The sequence below is a fragment of the Aquarana catesbeiana genome, linkage group LG05, assembly GCF_042186555.1.
Source record: "Aquarana catesbeiana isolate 2022-GZ linkage group LG05, ASM4218655v1, whole genome shotgun sequence".
Classification (NCBI taxonomy): Eukaryota; Metazoa; Chordata; class Amphibia; order Anura; family Ranidae; genus Aquarana; species Aquarana catesbeiana.
The window spans coordinates 178,436,465-178,459,986 of record NC_133328.1 but is presented as its reverse complement, the minus strand read 5'-3'; positions in this window follow the sequence as shown (position 1 = coordinate 178,459,986).

Genomic DNA, 23,522 nt, shown 5'->3' with positions numbered 1-23,522 from the left:
ATCCATTTTGATCTTTTTTTTCTTTTCTGTCCCATGGTAAGCTCCTAGACAGTAAAGACACTGGTTACTGGCCCCTGGAGCCTGAAGAGTACACAATAATGCCGCGTACACACGAGCGGAATGTCCGACAGAAAAAGTCAGATGGAAGCTTTTCATCGTATATTCCGATCGTGTATATGCCTCATCGGACTTTCTTTTTAGAAAATTCTGACGGACCTAGAAATAGAACATGTTCTAAATATTTCCGATGGAACCAATTCCATCGGGAAAACCGCTCATCTGTATGCTGTTCCAACGGACCAAAAATTACACATGCTCTGAAGCAAGTACGAGACGGAAGCTATTGGCTACTGGCTATTGAACTTCCTTTTTCTAGTCCCGTCATACGTGTTGTACGTCATCGCGTTCTTGACGGTTTGACTTTGGTCGGACTTTGGTTTGACCGTGTGTAGGCAAGACCACTTGAATGGAATTCCGTCTGAGTTCCGTCGGAGAAACCTTTGGAGTTTATTCCGACGGCAAAACCGGTCGTGTGTACATGGCATAACAAACAAAAGGCTGCAGGTTGGATACTAGGGATTTAGTCATTTAGAAAATCTTGCATGTTTAAAGATTTTTTTTAGGTTTCTGTGTTTCTATGCAATGCGTATTTCATTTTAAAATGTATATAATAACGCCCAACACTAAAGTTATGCATTCTATGCATAAAACACTTTTAAAAACATTATGTTGTTTACATACTTTTAAATGAAGTTATTATCACCTACTAATTTGTTTTTTTTTAGCAATAATGATGCATTAAATTTGTAAAAATATTTATGAAATCCCAATTGTGACTATTTAATTTGTTTTTCAAGAAAAATATATTAATCTTTGACCCAGATCTAATTTTAAGATCATTTTTAATACTAGCAAATGTATGATTTTGACCTTCTTTATGCGTTTTTATTCTCCTTTATTTGATTTAAATTATATTTACTAATGTTTTCCATTATGTTTGTTTGTTTAGATATTGTTATTTGTTGAGCCAAATTACTGTGGCAAATTACTGTGGACTTGTTCATTACAATAATTGTCTAATAATTCACTGATGGTGCTATCTCCATACTTACTATAATTAAAAGTATAACTATAGTCTAAAATTAAATATTCTCTTTATTCTCTCATCCATAAAAGCAATTAAAAGTGCAGCACAAAACTTTTGATACACTCTTTCTATCAAACAATCCTCTTGAAGGATGACAATGCTGCAGGACCTGCAGTCAATTGTCTGCAGAACTGTGAATCTAAGCAATACTATTTGTGAGATATTATTAATTAATTATTAATTATACCGCCATGATAATATTGAATGTGATATCACAAAATTATGTGACATTAAAATACCTACATTGGTACCATATCGTTGAATAACATCAATAATGCTTGCCCAAAGCCAACATGGCAGGAGTAATAAGCAATTCATACCAATATACAGAGTGCTCTAACCTACACCAACTAAACATATGTGAATTGTCATCCTTCTAAATGCCCTGAACTAATAGAAAGTAAATCCAATTGGAGGCATGGGATTCCGGTAGCATACTTATTAGGTACCTAAATGGAAGATGAACAAGGGAGCACATTGGAAAAGGACATGGAGATTAAAGCACAGCTGCTTTAGGTCCAAATGGAAAAGTGTTTTAGTTTAAAATGTGTGGAGAGCTAGAGCACAATTTTATTGGGCTAATGGTACATAACTGCGCCTATTCTCACGTTGTCACTGGCTAATTCATTAATTTCAAGTGTACTTAGAAGCCTAAGTAAAACTAGAACATACCTCTATTGGAACAGGAACCACTGTAGGTGCCACTGGCAAACCACCACAGGTGCCACCAGCGACTCTTTGAGAGCCCTGTAAAAAAATATTGGGCGGCTCTAGACCCACTGAGTCACTTTTTTTGGAACCCCGTTCACCGGCTTTTAACCACTTGCCGACCAGCTCACGTACATTTATTGTGGCAGGTCAGCTCTTCTGCGCAAACCGACATACCTGTACGTCGGTCTGTGCAAGGAGGCTAGGGGGCGCACTCTGTGGGCTGCACACTCTTGATGTCCGCCGGTGACCGGGAATCGCCGTGTCTAAAGGCAGAATGGGGAACTGCCTATGTAAACAAGGCAATTCCCTGTTCTGCCCAATGACATATCAGAGATCTTCTGTTCTCAATGACCGGAAACAGTGTCCCAGTGTCCCAGTGTCCCAGTGTCTCTGTCATGTCCCAGTGGCCCATCCCCCCTACAGTTAGAACACACCCAGGGAACACACTTAACCCCTTGATCGCCCCTAGTGTTAACCCCTTCCCTGCCAGTGTCATTTATACATTGATCAGTGCATTTTTATAGCACTGATCAATGTAATAATGTCGCTGCTCCCCAAAAATTGTAATTTGGGGTTAGATTTGTCCGCCGCAATGTCGCAGTCCCACTAAAAATCGCAGATCGCCGCCATTGCCAGCAAAAACAATAAAAAATAAATAAAATCTCTAAATGTTTGTCGCAGTTTGTAGATGAGATAACTTTTGCACAAACCAATCAATATATGCCTATTGCAATTTTTTTTTACCAGAAATATGTAGAAGAATATATATATCGACCTAAACTGATGAATAAATTTGCTTTTTTATATATTTTTTGGGGATATGTATTATAGCAAAAAGGGAAAAAAATTGTCTGACATTTTTTTGTTTATAGCGCAAAAAATAAAAACCACGGAGGTGATCAAATACCAACAAAAGAAAGCTCTATTTGTGGGTAAAAAAGTACATAAATTTTGTTTGGGTACAGCTTTACACGACTGCGCAACTGTCAGTTAAAGTGACGCAATGCCGTGTAGCAAAAAATGGCCTGGCCATTAAGGGGTCAAATCCTTCCAGGGCTGAAGTGGTTAAAGCCGATGAATAACCACTTGTCTACCATGATGTTTATAAATGTACCTTGGTAGACAAGTGGTTAAAACTTGTAAATCTTAAAAAAATCATATACAGTTTCTCTTGAGTGCCTGCATTTTTCACAATTGTTTTCATGCAGCTTTTGTCCAGAGTAAACTTCAGCGACAATGTTCACACTGAATGTGTCAGCAGTTTTCTCAAGAAAAAAACCACCTCAACCTAATTTCCACATGCTTTTCTGTTGAATTGCTCAGCTGAGCCTTAAGTATGCCTATCTCAAGTTTAAATCCAGCTATTATCTCAAAATCCCTGGGAGTATAATGGTTGGATTTTTTGTGCTGTTTTCTCTCAATTTAAGTGATAGAATCAAAAAGAAGAGAAACTTTTTTCAAACTAATTTTAAAACAAACTGTCCTACATACACTTTCCACAAAACTGGACGGTTGCTAAATCTTTCAGTATTCCTAAAAATATTTTCCACTCATCTCTTTAAGTAAAAAGTGAAAAGTCTTACATACAAATCAATGTTCTGCCATGTGAACTTGACATTTTAATATAGATAAAAAAATAAATACAAATCAACCTGTCTGCCTTGTTTAGAGCTGACTCATGTTGCCTGTTAAACCTCCTAGGAAAAATTTAAATGACCTTGTTTTCCACCTGCATTTTTAAGGTATAATTGCTTACTTAGTAGTTGTGCCTTGGGAAAGGTGCGCACTGTAAATAACATGGCATATTCTTACATGTGTTGTAAACAGATGTAAAAAAAATCATACATTCGTATCAACTGAAATGTTCAGTCCAGTCTAAATTGAAAAGAAGTCTTAAGATACATGGAAGAAGCATAGTCTCCATCCAAGCATTGCTGTACTGCACCCATCCTACCAAGACCCTTTTCCCCATAATCTGGTGATAATATAAAGTACATGCTTGAAATATTGAGACACTGATTGCAGGTTTCTAGCTGACTCTAACATATACTGTAGAAAACATAACTTCAGCAAAAATATGTTTCTCATAGCCATTAATGATATTTAAACCTATTTTAAAGTGTTCTGTTGCCATTGTGCTGTACTGGGCCTCTGGTGCATACATCGCATAGGATTCAGTGGGGCCTATATATACACAGCTGCATCTACAATGGAAAATCTGTGCTGCTTTTAGCAGCATGCAAAAAAGTAGGACACAGCTACATCCATGACTGTGCATATCTGCAGATTTTATGCATGAATATGTGTAAATGCATGTAAATGTGTGAAAAAACAGAAAGTGCACTAAAGTACCACCAGTAATTGTGGAAGCATCCCCTAGTGGTTCTTATGGGTTGTGCTTATATATATATATTGTATGAGAAATATCACTGTTATACTCCATTGCCCCAATGACGACGTCTCATAGGATGAAACGCACCAGGAGAAGCTACTGCGGTGACGTCATCACACCCGCCAAAATGCTGATCAAGTAATTTTGCTATTAAAATGCCATTAAACCTTTTACATTTGTGAGTACATTTCTTATTTTAATAAAAGCTGGTTTCAAATACTACAAAATAATACTTCTTCCTCTTGCTTACTATGAGCTGACGTGCTACATGGAGGATTGTTGCTGTTGGTGAGATGAGCTCTGTGAGACATACTGGCAAGCCATCACCCATCCATCCATACATACATTTGTTTTTTTTCCCCCTCAAGCGTAGCCAGACCGCCTTCTTTTGAGGTCTGAGGATCTGGTAAGCAGTTTGCTACTGTGGATGCACACACAGTGGTGAAGAATTTATCTGTGGGAATATTCGGGTTGCTGTAATTATACACATCTTACCCTTGGTTTATGGACTTTTGCACAAAGCAGTTTATAACTATTTGGGACTTAATATTAAAGCAAAGTTAAACCCAGAAATGGAACTTCCGCGGATCGGATTCCTCCCCCCCTCCGGTGCCACATTTGGCACCTTTCAGGGGGGAGCGAATGCCTGTCAAATCCTGGTATCTGCTCCCACTTCCAGGGAAGGATTGCCGCAATCTTGTGCGGTGAACTACGCAGTGTCTGGCCCTCCTCCTTCCCCGCCTGAATTCTGGGAGACACACAGGTCCCAGAAGACATCAGGAACCATTCAGAAAGCGCATGGGAGTAGGAAACAGGCTGTAAAGCTGCAAGGCTTCACTTCCTGTTTCCCTGGGGTGTTGAGAGCATCGCTGGGGTGGTGTAAGCATTGGCGCTAAAGCGCCGCTAGTTTTAGCGGCGCTTTACCATTGTTTTAGCTGCGCTTTTTGGCTGCTATCGGGGCGCTTGTAACCCTCGCTAGCAGCCGAAAAAGGGATAAAATCACCTGCAAAGTGCCGCTGCCAAAGCGCTTTGCAGGCGCTTCGGCAGCGTTGACCATTGATCTCAAGGGCAGGGTCATTTTAGGAGCGGTGTATTCACTGCTCCCGCAATGCCCCAAAGATGGCTGGCATCATATGGTACAGAGGGGCCTCAATGAAACAGTCAAGCTTCCACATATATTTGCAAATGTAATGCAAGTAAACCTCTGCTTTTATGGAAAATAGTTAGAAAGTGCAAATAATTTTGATGCTGGTTAGCTGGTAAGTGTGTGGGGTAATACATTTTTGTTTTGTTTGCTCTGTGCAGAGCCAGAACTACAACATCCCACAGCACCGTCTGGAATTGGACAGAGTCCACAGAGCCTTGGGACCCCCGAAGGAGGATGGATCTCCTAGGGACATCATCGCAAAACCACACATCTATTCGGTCAAGGAGGAGATAATGAAGCAATCCAGAACGATGAAACAGATTACATGTCGAGGTCACCCAATCCTCATCTTTGTAGACTTATCCCCCTCTACGATCCAGTGGAGACGGTCTTTGAAACCCCTACTCTCAGTCCTCGACCAAAAGGACATTTAATACTGGTGGTCCTTTCCATTTGCAGTTAAATTCTTCTTCAGGAGAAAGTATCACTCCTTCTCCAGTCTCCAGGAAGGGGAGAAAATTCTTCTGTCCCCGAAGCTCATCTCACAGGATGCAGAAATGGACACGTCCAACTCCAACCTCATCTCCTCGAAACATCCATCCCCTACGAGCCCTCTGACCCCTCTGTGGAACAAGCCAAGAACCAAGAGAACAAATGACAATGGTCCGACCTGGGTGGATGTACTGACCTCTGCAGCCTTCACTTTTTTCCTCAGCTTTTCAAGGTCGAGGTCCAATCGCAATCGCACCATCTCTGTAACCATTCTATAATTTTTGCCAAATGTTTTTTTTCTTTTTGGATCCTTGTTATGTTATGTTCTCCCTGTTTTTCTTTATCTTAGGTGACCAGATAACTCTGTAAAACTAATGCCCTGTACACATGATTAATTTATTCTGAGCATGCGTGGCACTTTGTGCGTCAGCATACCGCTCTCCTCCTCCAATCAAAAGCTACAATCGAGCAGGAGGCGGAGCAGGAGGAGGAGAGCAGCCAAAACGAGCGGCATTGCTTGAGGTATTACAGGCTCCCGTTTGCATTGGGGGTGACGCGGGGGGCAGTGTGTGGGAGGGGGCTGGCAGGGGTATTTGAAGTATGGCAGCACTGTCCCATGGCCAAGAAAGGCAGGACGGCTGGCCTGACACCCTCCCAATGGGTGGCACCCGAGGCAGACCGCCCGATCCCCGTCCCCCATTGGTACAAAACATATATCGCTGTATAACACGCAGACACGTTTTACCCTCTGTTTTCAGGGGAAAAAATGCGTGTTATACACCGGTAAATACGGTATCATTGAGAAGCTTGTAGCAGAACGAGATTCCACGTTGGTGGGATGCATTGAGGTTAAAAATTGTTAATACATGCCACAGCAGTAGGTTTTCAGACAATTGTATTTTAGAGACAATTAAGCGTGTGCTGAGATATTTGAAAAAATCTTCAAGTCCAATGTGGTACTGTAGGTGGTTTGAAGATTTTGGAATGACTTGAGGGTGGGACCTTGTTAAAGGTTTCCGACAGTGGAGGCCGGGATGATCCAGTCAGTAATATTGATGTTAGGGGTGAGAATGTGGAGGGCTTCCAGCAATATATGTTTGAGTAGGCATAGTGGGATACCCTTAGAGGCTTGTATGGTGGCTTTCCATATCCTGATGGTAGCATTAATAGTATCAAGGAATGAGTGAGTCTCTTGATATTGCAGGAGAAGGGCGCAAAGGATCAGTTTGGGGTGGGAGGTGAGTGCCGCTTTTTCTATTTGCAACCATGTGGTTTGTTGCACAGGGTTCCACTAGGTTTTGGCTTGGTCAAGTATTGTTGCTTTGTAATAAGCTATTAAGTCTGGTGCTCCCATCTCTCCAGAGGTAATAGGCTTGCATAAGGTGATGCTCTTAAGACGAGATCGTTTGCCGCCCCATATGAAGGTTGTTATAATGGACTGCAATTGCAGTATTGGTTGTTTGAGAAAGGGTATTGGCAGGGTTCGGAATACATATAAGACATGGGGTAGGAGAAACATTTTGGTGAGGGCGATTTTGCCTTCCCAGGAGGCAGTCGTATGTTTGAGGTCTTGTACAGTTTTCTGGAGTTTGACTACAAGATTAATAAGGTTGATAGAACGTAAGTGAGATGAGTGTGTGGTAAGTTGTATGCCCAGATATGTGAGGATGGAGTTAGGGGCCCGTGAGAAAGACGTACAGTTGGTAATTTCATTTTTGGTGTGTTGATCTGATTTTATACAGGGAGGCTCTGCTGAAATAATCTAAGGTATTGTGGAGTGCGGGGAGTGAGGTGACAGGGTTAGTCAGGGAGATAATGACATCATCCACGTATAGGCCTATTTTGTGTGTTTCACTTGCTGTGGTTATTCCAGATATTAGTGGGTTGTTTCTGATTGATTGGGCTAGTGATTCGATGACGAGGGCGAATATCAGGAGTGAAAGTGGACACCCCTGACGTGTCCCATTAGAGATGTGGAAGGGGTCTGAGAGTAGTCCGGACGTCATTACTCTGGCGCTGGGAGAGAAGTAGAGGGCGAGTATTGCCTGTAAGATGGTTCCAGAGAAGCCGAATTTCCACAGGACTGCTATTAAATAGGTCCAGTCTACCCTATCAAACCCCTTCTCTGCCTCAAGGGAGATGAGCAGAGAAAGCGTTTGATAGTGCTCCACCCATTGTATCAGGTCTATAAATCTGCGGGTTCCGTCCGATGCTTGTCTGTCAGCCACAAAACCCACTTGGTCGATGTGTACTAGTTGTGGTTCAGAGTTTAGAGAATGTTTTCTAGTACTCGTTACTGAACCTGTTGGGGCCTGGAGCTTTATGAAAGGGTAAGGCGATGATGGCTGTTTCAACTTCTAATGGGGAGAAAGCGGAGGAAAGTTGATGAATTTGTTCCTGTGACAGTGTGGGGAGGTGTAGGTTGGCAAGCAAGTTATCTATATCGGAGAAGGAGGGTGGTAGGGCAGAGTTAGAACAGGTGAGGTTGTATAGTTTGGAGTAATAAGAACTAAATTGGTCCGCAATGTCCTTAGGGTTGGTGTGTTTTATGCCACGGTGGTCAGTAAGGTACAGTATTTTCCTTTGTGTTAGCTTGCGTTTGAGTTGTCCAGCTAGGTATGCCCCAGGTTTGTTGTGTTGTGAATAGGATTGTAGGAGGAGGCATTTAAGGTGGTAGTCGAAGATTGTGTGGAGGTGGTCCCTGAGGGCCTGTCTAGCTGTCTGTAGCTCAGAGCTGAGCAGAGGGGAGGGGAGGGGTTTATTAGCTCGTTTGAGAGTACGTATTTTTTCTAGGAGCTTGTTCTTAGTGGTATTATATTGTTTTTTCTTGTGGGCTCCCAACTTAATTAGGAGTCCTCTTATGTAGGTCTTATGGGCATTCCGTAGTGTGGTGGGGTTGTCCACTGACCTGGTATTCGTGAAGTATTGTTGCAACTCGGATAGGATTTGCTTTTGATACAGTGGGCGTGTAATAATAGAGGTGTTGAGCCTCCAGATGGTGTTGTTTTTGTTTGTGAGTGCTGGAAACAGCCTCCTTGAGATGGGCGCGTGGTCAGACCAGGTGATAAGTCCGATTTTAGTTTCCTGGACCATTTGCAGAGTGTGCTTGTCATTAAAAAAGAGATCTATCCGAGAGTATGCGTGTTGTGTGTGGGAGAAGAAGGTGTAATCTCTTTCAGTACCATGAAGGCATCTCCAGGGGTCGTAGAGGTCTTCCGAGTGGAGCATGAAGGAAAGAGAAGTGGAGCATTTATGGGCAGGGTTAGAAGTGTCTAGCGAGGCATCAACAATTTGGTTGAAGTCACCGCAACATTAAGGGGCCTTGTTTGAAAGGTTCCAGCTTTTTCAGTATGGTTTTATAGAAGTGGTGTTGAATGGTATTGGGGGAATAAATGTTAGCGATGGTAATGGTATGGTTGTTGACAGCAGCATTTAAGATTATGAATCTGCCAGCAGGGTCTATGTCAATGTGGAATGGTTGGAATGAGACCATGGAGCGTATGGCAAGCAAAACTCCTGCCTTTTTCTTGGTGTAGTTGGCAAAGTAACAGTGTGGTTATTGTTTGTGGGAACAGGAGGGGGTTTGCTGGAAGCAAAATGAGTTTCCTGTACACATAGTATGTCAGAGGTGTGGGCTATTGCTTCTTTCCACAGCAAACTTCTATTGTAAGGAGAGTTTAAACCTTTTGCATTAATGGAAGTGAAGGTGATTGACATTTTGAGATGTGAGTAGGAGGGAGGGGAGGGGGAGGGTGTAAGTTTATCGCTTTTAGTGGATATGTAGAGATGTGTGTGGGTGGGGGTAGACCTGTAATGGTGTGACACAGTAGACAAAACTTAGCCAATAATCTAAAGGCAATCAAAAGTACAGTATTGCAGTAGATAAAACCTGTAAGAAACAAAGGTAAAACTATGAACGTGGAGTAAAATTTAAAAAAAAAAGGACGTAACAAAGGATCTATTAAGTGCTTGGTACTCTTCCTTCTCGGGGGTAAAGAGTAATAAGTGTACTTAGTGGTACGCTCATCAGGGACAATATTGAGATGTCATAGTGCAAGTCTGATGCTTCAAAAATTTCCAAGGGGCACCTGCTGGTTTAAGGGAGTGGAGACATAGGTAGTCTTTACCTGCGGGTGGTAGCAGGAGCACGGCGCCTGGGATCTTGAGCTGATGTTGGTGGCCGCTGAAGTTGTGGGTCAGGTGGCGGTGAGGTGATTAGGCCCAAGTTGAGCATTTACTTGATGCCATCTTTGGGAGTAAAGATTTGGTGCTCTGGTTTTGGTATGTGACTACCAGTTTGGTAGGAAAGCCCCATTTGTATGGGATGTTGTGCTTCCTGAGGATAGCGGTGGTCTGGGAGAATTCTCTCAGTTTTTGAGCTGTGGCAGCAGAGATGTCAGTGTACAGGGACACAGAAGAGTAAGGGTCAGGTAAAGGAAAGGTGGTTTTGGCGGCCACCATAATCTTCTCTTTCACTTGGAAGAAATGGATGCGTGCTAGTATGTCTCTAGGCACAGACGCAGGGAGGTGGCTGGGTTTGACAATGCGATGTGCCTGGTCAATAACCATGTCAGCTTGGCGCAGTTGAGGGATAAGTGTGAGGAATAGTTGTTAGCTGTAGGGGATCAGTTTTGGGGCTTTAACAGATTCTGGTACACCCCTAAATTTGATGTTATTCCTCCTTGAATGATCTTCTAAATCTGCGACTTTGGCCTGCAGATATTGAATCTCCTCAGCGTGCTTATCATGGGCATCCGCCATTTCATTATAGGCCACAGTGTGCTCAGTGAGCTGTTTTTCAATATCATCAGTGCGGTCTTCTACTTGATCGATTCGAAAATGTAGCATGGAGATTGAGGATCGCAATTCATTGCGTATATCATTTTGTAGTGACAGCAGCATGAGTTTGAGTGTATGTTCAGATGCTGGCTGGTCAGAGGCAGGCAGTGTGGCTAGTGATTCAGAGCGTGGTGGTTCAGGGCTTATAGTTGCTGGGGGATCCCAGTGCTGCTTCTTGAGCAGGGGAGCTTTAGCAGGGGAGAGGGCTGGGGACTGAGCAGCTCTCTTACCTCGATCAGCGGGTGAGGGCTGAGAGGATTGTGCTTCTGGGGCTGTGCTGTCCATCTCTTCAGAGTAGGCAAGGTGTTCCTGTGAGCTCCTGGTGTCTGGTGATGAGGCTTGTGGAGCCCTGTCGGTGCCATTTTTGCCTGTCAGCATGTCGGCTCTCCTAAAATAATCAATAAGGTGGCACAGCTTGTGGAGGGTGGCGTTTCTGCTCTTGGTCATGTCGATCAGGTGCCCAGTGGTTCCGCTCCCCTCCGGTGAGACAGAGAGGGGGGATAAGCCTGGATTAGGTGCTATAAGTTGCGGTGTGTCCCATGGCTGAGCGGAGCTGAGATATCAAGCGGCCATCTGTTTTATCTCCTATTACCAGGGCAGGACTTAGGGTGGTGGGGGCCCCTGGGCTTGAGTCACTTTCGGGTCCTACCTTCTATACATATGCACAGCTCTATAAAACAGAAATAGAAAAGGACAAGGTGCACCATACTCAGTGCAGTATTAAAGAACTTCTGTTTAATTGCACAAGACAAAACAGCCAAATGGCTACTCACAAAAGTAGATAATATAGTAGATAAGTAGTAGTAGACGTAGATAATATATAAGCATGTAAGTGGGGGATACTGTACTGCTATTCGTCCTAGGTCCACGATTAATAAAAGCAATAAAAATTGATAAAATGATAATTACAGTATTTATCAGCATATAACACGCACCGGCGTATAACACGCACCGGCGTTTAACACGCACCCCAAGTTTAGGAGGGAATTTTAAGGAAAAAAACTTTTAGGAGGGAAGTTTAAGGAAAAAAACTTACATTTAAATGCCCATCAATGCAGCCTTATCAGTGTCCATCTGCAGCCTTGTCAGTGTCAGTGTAGCCTTGTCACTGTAGCCTTGCCCCAGTGTCATTTACAGACTTGTCAGTGTAGCCTTGCTCCAGTGTCATTGCTGCCTTGTCATTGCAGCCTTTCAGTTTAAAAATAGCCGCCGCCGAGATACAGAGCCGGATGTCCTGTGTATCTCGGCGGCTTTCGGCCACTCTCGGCAGCTTTCGGTGGCTTTCGAAACGGGTGGGGCCCGCGGGGCCCCCTATTGGCCGGGGTCCATGGGCTTGAGCCCAGTCAAGCCCAATGGTAAGTCCAGCCCTGCCTATTACGCTCCCAACAAGGGCCAATTTAATTTTTTTTCAAGCAATCAGGGCTACACTGAACCCTCCATTTGGAGGCCACTCCCATTCTTGGAGGGGATTCCAAGGTGGCGTTTGATCAAGGATTGCACAAGTCCAATCCGTCCAAGACTCTTTTGACCCATCCCACCAGGGCTAGCCTTAAAATAGCTAGACTGGTCCACTCTCAAGGTCTAGCGGATGTTTGGCGAGAGGTGAACCCATTGAAGAGGGACTATACTCATTTCTCTAGCCCCCACCATTCTTATGCACACATTCTAATAGCTACACACCAACTGCCCAGTGATTCCAGCTCAAAAATGATAGACACCACACTCTCAGACCACTCAATAGTGACTGTATCTCTTTTTAAAAATTCTCACCACACCAAATGCAGACAATGGAGGCTTAATGAGTCCATTTTATCTGACCCCATTGGGGTCACTGAAATCAACAAAGCCTTACTAGAATATTTTAAACTGAACGATGTAAGTAATACTTCAGCGGAGATGTTGTGAGCTGCCCATAAGGTCACCATAAGGGGGAAGTTAATCCAAATTGCCACTCAACTCAAAAAAGAAAGAAAGGTGGATACAGTGAGACTGGAACAAGCATACTCGTCCCTAAGGGCACATCAAAAAAGGGATCCCTCAGGGGTTCCTATTGCCCAATTAGATGCAGCTAGGCTGGAGTTGAACCTTGCTCTCGCAGCTCGAGCCGAGAAGCAAATTCGCTGGAGTGGCGCTAAATTTTATACCCAGAAGGGCAAATTTGGACCAATGCTGACCGCCAAACTTTCCCCCTGGGCGAGGGTTCATTCTCTCACCAAGATTCAAACTCATGGACAGTTCACAATATCTGACCCCACCAAAATCCTGGCAGCCTTCAGAGATTTTTATGACAAGCTATATAGTGCTCCATCGCAGGGCAACAAAGACAACATATCGCAATTCCTCAAACCCTCCCCATCCCCTCACCCCCTGATAAACATAAAACTATTCTGGAAAAACCATCACTGAAAAGGAAATTTTGGTGGTCATTAGAAACTTGAAAAAAGGCTCAACCCCTGGCCCAGGCGGTCTTTTGGTCCCATATTACAAAGCTTTCGCAAACACTCTGGCCCCATTTATGGCCAAATTCTTTAATGCCAAAATGTCTGGTGACCCCCTAAGCCCCAACCTTAATACAGTTTTCATTACTATAATCCCAAAACCTGATAAGACCCCTGAGGAGTTAGGAAATTATTGCCCAATATCATTCATAAATAACGATCTGACTAGCCTCTTTCCTAAGTTCCTATATTCATAAGGACCAGGTGGGGATTCATCCCAGGGAGACAGGGCCCAGACCAAACTAGAAGGGCCATAGATGTAATATCCATTCTACAATCCAACTGGCCAGGGGCACTAAACAACAGGGTTTACTGCTTTCTCTCGATATACAGAAAGTGTTTGATTCAGTGTCCTGGCCATATATTCTAACGCTATTGGAGTATTGGGGTTTTGATCAACGCTTCTTAGGCATCATAAGGGCCCTTTATTCCTGCCCCATAGCCCTAATACACCTACAGGGGTATTACTCCCCCCCCCATCCATATTGCTAGAGGTACAGGGCTGCCCTTTATCACCACTAATTTTTGCCATAGCCATAGAGACTATTGCAATAGCAATACGAGAAAATCCCGACATCAAAGGGGTTTCCTGTGGCCCCCCAGACCCACAAAGGCGGTCTTTTCGCTGATGACCTTATTTTATTCATCAGTTTCACTGCTGAAACAGAATTCAAATTTGACTGGAACAAATCCTTCATCAAATATCTCTAAATTTGGCACGTTATACGCCAGAAATGACCCTCCTATGTACCACAAACTTGAACAAGACTTAAAGTCTTGGTCCAAAAATAAACCTCTTATGGATAGGGAGAATAAATGCCCTAAAAATGATAATGCTACCTACTATACCTTTTCAGCTCCCTCCCCATCCCAGTCAAGAGAGACCACCTCAGGTCATTTCAAAGCAGTCACTTTCCCAGCCGTCTCAGAAATTTATGTATATGTTAGCCTGCAAAGAAGATCTTAAATTTCAATGGAACCTGGGGACCTGGCACTCTGCTCTTTCCACTTCTTTTAAGGGCTTTCTCAACATATCCCTAATGGAGGCGAGCATAAAGGTCATGACTCAGTGGTATATGACCCCCGCCAGACTAACATCAATTTAGCCATCAGCGGATCCCCTGTGCTTTCGGGGATGCCAAATAATGGGCACATTAGCACACATATGGTGTGAATGCCCTAGAATCAGATCTTTCTGGAGAAAGATCTTTAACCTCATTTGAAGGGTCATGCGAGATCCCCAGGTCTCCAGTAGTCGCTCTACTGAACTCACATATCCCAAAGAGCTCCAAATATAACCAGAAAATTGATACACTTCATACTCTTAGGAGCCAAACTAACCTTAGCTAAGGCCTGGAAACAACCGTCAGTCTCAATAAATGCAGTCAAACGAAAAGTTTCATGGGTTATGGCCCAAGAAAAACTAGCTAGTGTCAGACATGGCTCATAAGTTTGAAACCATCTGGGAACCTTGGGCTCTATTTGTGGGAATATCCATCATCCCGGGTGCTGAACCCCCTCAGGGGTTAGCCCAAAATACCGGTGAATGACTCCTTTTTTACCCCCTCTTTTCAGCACTTTATGCTATTTCTCCTCTTTTTCTAGCCTACTAACTTCTTTCCCACTCAGGGATCCTCCACAGCATTTACTGGGAACAAAATAAGGGCTCTTCCCTAGCAATCAACTGTTTTTGGCGAGGACCCTCGCTGGAGGGGAATGGCTGGGGTGGGTGTCCCATCTCCTGGTACAGTTTGATCCCATTGGGGGTGTCGAGGGAGTCGATGCCCTATCCCTCCTTCCCCACTCCCGGAAGGGGTCTACGCCTCCAAGATTAAGAGCCTCTAACCTGTAGCATTTGTTACCGCCTGGGGCAGTTTTACTACAAGTCTTTTATAGTTCCTCAGAGATTGGTAATTAGCAATGTCCACGCTTTGGTTTAATCCTATATAACCATCTCTTGATTTTGTTTTGCTTAGTCATGACTTGTATTCCATACTTCCCAACTTTGCCTTTGCCTTTCTATTCTTCTTTGTAAAAGTGCTATTTGTGAAAATAAAAATCTTTGAAAGTGGAAAATCACATCGCACAGTTATAAGCATTCCTATTGAAATCTATTTTGAGTGTGCGGAATAGAACAAACAGTGATAATTAAAAAGAATTTGATTCTGCCTAGGGAGGTGTAGTAAGGCGTAGGTAAATAAGCAAAAAAAACTCAAGTGTGAATGTGAGCGATAAACACAGACACAATCACAATAAGCATGCGATTTAACAAGTAAATTAATTTGGTAAATAAGAAACATAAAGCATCGCTGCTGTACGTCGTACGGACATGACATTGGGGAGTTTTACACACACTCCTGGTGGCTGCAGCCACCGGGATTGTGTGTGTATCTGACAAGCCAACTTCTGGCTGTCAGATGGAAGCAGTCCAGCACCTCTGTGGCCGCTGGATTGCTTCCACACAAACCATGGTAATGAGTGCCCCCCGCACTCCTCCGCAATATATCCCGGCTCTGCTTGCCCATCTACAGGCCCGGGACCAGCATGGCAGGTGCCACCAGGTAGAGAGAAGGAAGTTGAGCGGACATGCGTCTGCACTCCCTCCTTGTTCTTGCTGATGTGATGATGATGATGCGACATGTATGATGTCATTTCCGGGTCCCCCTCTCACTTTCCCTGGCCACCATGGCTGGGAGACAATCTAACACAGGGCGATCTGCAATGCATTCGATTCATTGGAGCACAGGGAATATATCCAGGGTCTAAAGATCCCAGATGTCTCATTAAAGGGAACCTGTCACCAAAAAATCATCACATTTTTAAATATCATACTCAGATATATATTCCAAGTCATTCAGTTGTAAAAAATAATAAAAGCCATCTCTCCAAGATACCTGTGATAACAGTCAATTGAAAATGTCCATCCAAAATAGCAAGGCTGGAATGCTGATAGAAAGCAAATTCTTTATGTGGCTTTTCTATATGTGGCTGTCCAAAAAGTTGCTAGGAAGTATGCACCGCTACCAAGCGTGACATTCTCAGGCAGAAAATGGTGCTTGAAATATTGGCCTCAAACAAAGCTCAACCTCTTCGCGCAAATCGCCATACCCATACGTCGGTACTTTGATGCTAAATACTGGGGTTATGGCAGCAGCTAGGAACTCGCGCGCAGAACCGAACGCATACATAAGTAGCGCCCGCATATGAAAACCTCCACCTTACTAAAAAGTGGGCTGGAGGTCAAAGCAAAAACACGCATAAGTCTGGGCTAGATGCCCAAAATAGAGGCCACAGAGAGAGAATATTAATCCCACAAAAAAAGATTGAATTTAAAAAAAACTGTTATATTGAAAAAGGGTTCACCCATAGAAAGCAAGCACAATTAATTAATTCATTCAATCCTAGTGGTTGGTTAGCCCTCAATCTGCATATATCCATTTACTCTTCAATTGGCAACAATTTGTTGTTAAAATCACCATCTCTGACAGTAAAAAAACCTAGGGCAATTATGTATGACCTGCTTCTGAAAATCTTTCATACACTCCTGACCTACTATCTTCATTACTTGAAATCACTGACCTGGTACAAACATGTAGATAGGGAAAGTCAGATAAAAGTCTTTATCTACACACCTAATCTGCTTTGGTTATTCAAAGTATGAAAGTGGGACACATTGATAGTCAACTAGCATCTTCAGAAGGACAGACAAGCAATGATACCCTCCTTTTAAAATTATATTTTCTTTAAATTTGTCAGATATGGTTATATAAATTCCTTAAAAATCTGCGCTGGGTCATATGACAATTGAATAACAAGCAGCCACTTGATTAAGTGTGATATCAGCCCATAAAAATAAATTATAAGCAGCGCTTATAAAAAAATGGCAAATTAAATTAATTAATAAACATATATAAAGTGCAAACATGCAAGATTGTTTGTGCATAACATAGTTACATAGTAGTTGAGGTTGAAAAAAGACAGAAGTCCATCAAGTCCAACCTATGTGTGTGATTATATGTCTGTATTACATTGTATATCCCTGTATGTTGTGCTTGTTTAGCTTTTTATCTAATAGTTTTTTGAAACTATCAGTGCTCCCCGCTGAAACTGCCGCCTGTGGAAGGGAATTCCACATCTTTGCTGCTCTTACAGTAAAAAACCCTCTACGCAGTTTAAGGTTAAACCTATTTTCCTCTAATTTTAATGAGTGGCCACGTGTCTTATTAAACTCCCTTCTGCGGAAAAGTTTTATCCTTATTGTGGGGTCACTAGTATGGTATTTGTAAATTTAAATCATGTCCCCTCTCAAGTTTCTCCTCTCCAGAGAAAATAAGTTCAGTCCTCGCAACCTTTCTTCGTAACTAATATCCTCCAGTCCCTTTATTAGCTTTGTTGCCCTTCTCTGTACTCGCTCCATTTCCAATACATCCTTCCTGAGGACTGGTGCCCAGAACTGGACAGCATACTCCAGGTGAGGCCGGCAGGGGCGGATCCAGAGTCTAATCTCGGGAGGGGCACTGCCAGAAAATACTTTTTGTTCGCGGGCAATTTGTCAGGACAATGGCTGGTGTTGGCGCTTCAATCATCCCAGCACCATGGTTGTTATGGTGTCAGGATGATTGAAGCGCATTATTTCTATTATTACATAGACAGAGCTCAGAGCGTGTCACTTGCCACCTTCACCTGCCACCAGATGCGAATTGTCACTTGCCAAATTGCCTGCCACCAGATGCGGATTGTCACTTGCCACTTTAATTGCCACCAGATGCAGCTTGTCACTTACCATGTTAATTGCCACCAGATGTGGATTGTCACTTGCCGCTTTAATTGCCACCAGATTCAGCTTGTCACTTGCCACGTTAATTGCCTGCCACCAGATGTGGATTATCACTTGCCACATTAATTGCCACAAGATGCAGCTTGTCACTTGCCACGTTAATTGCCACCAGATGCAACTTGTTACTTGCCACATTAATTGCCACCAGATGCGGATTGTCACTTGCCATGTTAATTGCCACCAGATGTAGATTGTCGCTTGCCACGTTAATTGCCACCAAATGCAGCTTTTCACTTGCCATATTAATTGCCACCAGATGCAGCTTGTCACTATCCTGCAACAACAGTGACAGCAGAGAAACAGACATCTCTCCCCAGTTTTTCATGTGAGCGTGAGCAGTGAGAGATGATGTAATCTCTCTGCTCCCTCATCCGCCCACTCACTGTACTGCCTTCCCGTTCACCCAGCAGCCCGCTGCCCACTCTGCTTACTCGCTAGCCCGTTTACTGGCCTGCTCACCCGCTCAGCTCACTTGCCGGCCGCCTACTGACCTGACTGCCCGTCCACTTACCCGCTGGCCACCCGGCCCTCTGATTATTTTCTCGTGGGGAGCAATTTCCCTGTTGCCCCCCCTGGATCCACCCCTGGAGGCCGGACCAGAGTCTTGTAGAGTGGGATAATTATCACTTTATCTCTTGAGTTAATCCTCTTTTTAATGCATGCCAATATCCTGTTTGCTTTGTTAGCAGCAGCTTGGCATGGAGCCTATCATCTACTAGGTCCTCCAGGTCCTTTTCCATCCTTGATTCTCCCAGAGGTTCTCCCCCCGTGAGCAGATTGCATTCATATTTTTGCCACCCAAATGCATTATTTTACATTTTTCCACATTAAACCTCATTTGCCATGTAGTTGCCCACCCCATTAACTTGTTCAGATCTTCTTGCAAGGTTTCCACAGCCTGTGCAGAAGTTATCCCCCTGCTTATCTTAGTATTGTCTGCAAATACAGAGATTGAACTGTTTACCCCATCCTCCAGGTCGTTTATGAACAAATTAAATAGTATAAAAAAAGAGCCTGCAAAGGTGCAGACCCAAATGACCCAAATTAAAGGTGCAGACTCAATCTGTATAGAGATCATGTGGAATGTTAGAAAAAGATAAATGACATCCAGTAATCCAGGAAATGCAATGTGCAGTGAAGTTAAGAAAAGGATCCACCAACAGGAATAAACAATTGGCATACGCCTCTTACCAAATGTGTTGGACCACAAATTATAATGGTCATACGCGCATGTGACATGGCATCTAGTGAAGACAGTTGTCACTCAGCAGCAGGTCCCAATGTGTAACCTGGGGCCTTTTGAAATGGAATGTAAGTCAAATCCTCAGCTACATTATGCTGTTGACCATGTCCACAAACTGCTCAGCTGCATTTGTATTTGACTGGCTCAATCACCTCCACATGGTTCATGGTATGGCTCTGAGAAGTTTACTGATGAGCCCACCATGTATCCTTAGTCTACCGTAATGTGTTTTTAAAAAAAAAAATTATGTAAATTTGCTTTGAGAGTTACCTGTTTATGTGACTGATTTGTTTTTCATTTATACTAAGAGGACAACTCCAGTATCTGTCTAAATTGTCCCTAGTATGTATGAATATGAGTTAGGGACCTTAGATTGTAAGTTCCTTGAGGGTAGGGACTAATGTGAATGTATAATGTATATGTAAAGCGCTGCTTAAATTGACGGCGCTATATAAGTACCTGAAATAAATAAATAAATAATAAGTATCTACATCTGTACCTATGAAAACTACATGAAAAAAAAAAGAAAAAGAACCAGATAACTGGTTCTCTATGAGTTTAGACTTTACAGATGCATAATAATGCAGCGTACACACGGTCGGACTTTTCGACCGGACAGGTCCGACAGACTTTCCGACGGACTTTTGTCAGACTTCCGCCTGACTTTTTTTTCAGACTTGCCTACACACAACTGGACTATGGACGGACTTGCCTACACATGACCGGACTTTCCGGCAGACCTATTTCCCGACGGAGTTACGGCGGACTTTCCAAATGAGCGGACTTGCCCACACACGAACAAGTCCGTTCATTTTGAACGTGACTCGGGTACGACAGGACTAGAAAAGGAAGTCAATCTCGCCGCTTTTATCGGCGAGATTGACATCTTACGAGCCCCGTCGCGGGGCATACCAGGCCCTTAGGTCTGGTATGGATTTTAAGGGGAACCCCCTATGCCGAAAACACGGCGTGGGGGTCCCCACCAAAATCGATACTGGACCCTTATCCGAGCATGCAGCCCGGCCAGTCAGGAAAAGGGGTGGGGACGAGCGAGCACCCCCCCTGAACTGTACCAGGCCACATGCCCTCAACATGGGGGGTGGGTGCTTTGGGGGAGCACCTTGTCCCCATGTTGATGAGGACAAGGACCTCTTCCCAACAACCCTGGCCATTGGTTGTCGGGGTCTGCGGATGGGGGGGCTTATCGGAATCCGGGAGCCCCCTTTAATAAGGGGACCCCCAGATCCTGCCCCCCCCACCCTATGTGAATGAGTATGGGGTACATCGTACCCCTACCCATTCACCTAGGGAAAAAGTGTCAATAAAAAAAATCACACTACACAGGTTTTTAAAGTAATTTATTAGACAGCTCCGGGGGTCTTCTTCCGACTTTGGGGGTCTTCTTCCGACTTTGGGGGTCTTCTTCTGACTACGGGGGTCTTCTTCTGGCTTCTCTGCTCTCTCCGGCCTCTTTTCCCACTGTCGGAGAAGCTGGAAGAAGACCCCTGAAGTCGGAAGAAGACTCCTGGAGCTGTCTAATAAATTACTTTAAAAACCTGTGTAGTGTGTTTTTTTTATTGACACTTTTTCCCTAGGTGAATGGATAGGGGTACGATGTACCCCATACTCATTCACATAGGGTGGGGGGCGGGATCTGGGGGCCCCCCCCTTATTAAAGGGGGCTCCCGGATTCCGATAAGCCCCCCGCCCGCAGACCCCGACAACCAACGGCCAGGGTTGTTGGGAAGAGGCCCTTGTCCTCATCAACATGGGGACAAGGTGCTTTGGGGTGGGGGGGCCCACAGGGCGCCCCCCTCCCCCAAAGCACCCACCACCCCATGTTGAGGGCATGCGACCTGTTATGGTTTAGGAGGGGGGGCGCTCGCTCGTCCCCACACCTTTCCTGACCGGCCGGGCTGCGTGCTCGGATAGGGGTCTGGTATGGATTTTGGGGGGGACCTCACGCTATTTTTTCGGCGTAGGGGGTTCCCCTTAAGATCCATACCAGACCTAAGGGACATCGCCACCTCGCGCTCGCCGCAATAGGAAAATTAGTTTTTCTTATTGCAGCGAGTGCGAGATGCAGTACCCTGCCCTTGCGTCGTATCTGGTCTGTCGGACCAGCATACAGACAAACAAGCTTTCCGTTAGGAACTGAGTCCGGCGGAGTTACGACGTAAAGATTTGAAGCAGGCTTCAAATCTAAAATCTGTCAGATTTCCGACTGAAACAGTCCATCGGAAGTCCGATGCAAAATTGTCACTTTTTTTTGTTTATAGCACAAGAAATAAAAACCGCAGAGGTGATCAAATACTACCAAATGGAAGCTCAAAATGTTACAGAGCTGAAAGCTGAAAATTGACCAGAAGAGGGTGAAAGTGCACGGTATTGAAGTGGTTAAAAATCTGTCTGACTGTTTAGATGTTGATTTTTAAAAGCAGGGGCAAACCTGCTGATCTCACAGGTTTGCTAATGTGACAGAACACAGCTGCTTTGAAAAATTAACATCAAAACAGTATGACAGATGAAAATACTCTATTTCACTATATAAGCTGAGTTTACTGTTAAAAATAAGTGTGAAATGCAAGACTCCGGTGGGTGTAACAAGATGTCCGCTTGCAAATACTGACGGGTCGCCTAATCTGACGAAACACCAGCGAGGCTTGACTCCAAAATGAGGCTTGACTTACACTCAGAACGAGGCTTGAATGCTCTCCGGAGGGCATCTTCCAAATCGAAGCTTGGACATCTACACTATTACCAACACTGCTATACCTTTGATTAGATGGCTGTACCCTGCCTCTTTCTGAACAGTATATATTTGCGTGGTGTAGGACATTGACTCCATGCCCCAGATGACGTTAATTCTATCGGAACACGTCAGCTGGAGTTCATGTCCATGAGGTATCATCCACGTCAACCCTGTATACTGGTTGATCGACTTCTGGGATCATATGTCTTGGATCTAATAATGCTTGTTTAATACCGGATTTCTGTAAGTGTTTAGCACTGATTTCTTTTGATAAACTGTCAAGCAGTTTTACACTATGTGGCTGTTTTATCTTTCCTTTCTGGGCCCTATTATGGAGTAAACTTTACCATCAGCCATGACAATAGCACCACCTGCAATATAATAGATGAAGCTGATTGGATCTTCTATATGTGTATATCACACCTGTCTAGACACTTATGATTTGGAGTCTAGACCTCTGGAGGCATTTTATATCAATGTCGGTGGAGGTGCACTTGGTTAATCAAAACGCACATCAATTATACTTACAGTTACTGGATGTTCATCAAGGAATTCATCTGCATTATTTTGAGTCTTTCACACTTTATGGCATAGGCGTCGTTAATAGGGGGCTATTGAGGCTGGAGCCCCGAATGAGTGTCTGAGCGGGGGACAGAAAACATGCAGCATTCTATTTAGCCCCGAGCTGCTGAGCCCTGCCGAGTGCGGCTGAGTAACATAGTAGGTCCCACCTTCTGGAGCCTGCAGCGCCTATGATGGACGTCCCACTGGTCCAGACCGCGGGATGTGTGACGTCCATCATAGGCGCTGCAGGCTCCAGAAGGCGGGAATTACAATGTGGCCGCCGCGCCACATCCCCGCTCACTCGGTCGTCCTCCCTTATTCTCCTCCTTGGTCTTCCTCAGTCCTCCTCCTCGGTCCTCCTCCTGGATGCCTGCCTGCCTGCTGTGATGATGGGCTGAGCTGAGCTGCTGCAGGACACATGAAGACATCCTGGTTAGGTAGGTCAGTGTAGGTAGGTCAGTGTAGGTAGGTCAGTGTAGGTAGGTCAGTGTATGTAGGTCAGGTAGATCAGTGTAGGTAGGTCAGTGTATGTAGAACAGGTAGGTCAGTGTATGTAGGTCAGTGTATGTAGGTCAGATAGATCAGTGTATGTAGGTCAGTGTAGGTAGGTCAGTGTATGTAGGTCAGGTAGATCAGTGTAGGTAGGTCTGTGTATGTAGGTCAGGTATGTCAGTGTAGGTAGGTCAGTGTATGTAGGTCAGTGTATGTATGTCAGGTAGGTCAGTGTATGTATGTCAGGTAGGTAGGTCAGTGTAGGTAGGTCAGTGTAGGTAGGTCAGTGTAGGTAGGTGAGGTAGGGTCAGTGTATGTAGGTCAGGTAGATCAGTGTAGGTAGGTCAGGTAGATCAGTGTATGTATGTCAGGTAGGTCAGTGTAGGTAGGTCAGTGTATGTAGGTCAG